We start from the raw sequence: 556 nt of genomic DNA, 5'->3' as shown, positions 1-556 counted from the left end.
ACTGCCTGTGCGCTTTTGGGGGTCAGGATGCAGATTCACATCCCTCCAGGGGATCCAGTATCCCTATGGCTGTCACATCACATATGATGAAGATTTGGGGAGAATAGAACTGGTGTGCTCTTCCTCACATTAAAAGTTCAGGAGTTCCTGTGGTTTCCATGGGGAAAACAAGGCAGAGGGGTTCTGTCTGAATTTCCAACCATGGAAACTGAGGTGGTACAGTGGTCCTTCCTTAACAGGGAGGTTTGGGGTGGTTGATCCTCATCCCTAGGTGAGTGGAATCTTTCCCTCACACACAACTGCACCAGTTTCCTCAACTTCTACACCTTCCATCCCTAACAGGACTTCAGTGCTCACTCACATGGCCACCACAGCACTCTGGTCTCCAGGCAGTGACCCCATCACCCCAGGGATGTCCCTGTCTAGGCCACCCCAGCGGCTCTGGCCATTGACAAAGACTTGGCCTCCTGGGCATATGAGTGGCCATCAGTGAGCCTCAGGATATGGGGCAACGGAGGCTCCTCTCACAGCCCTGCAGGGATCCCGGGGCTCCCAC

The sequence above is a fragment of the Condylura cristata genome, unplaced genomic scaffold (genome assembly GCF_000260355.1).
Source record: "Condylura cristata isolate star-nosed mole 26May11 unplaced genomic scaffold, ConCri1.0 scaffold00011, whole genome shotgun sequence".
NCBI lineage: Eukaryota > Metazoa > Chordata > Mammalia > Eulipotyphla > Talpidae > Condylura > Condylura cristata.
Note: the sequence above shows the minus strand (reverse complement) of the source record.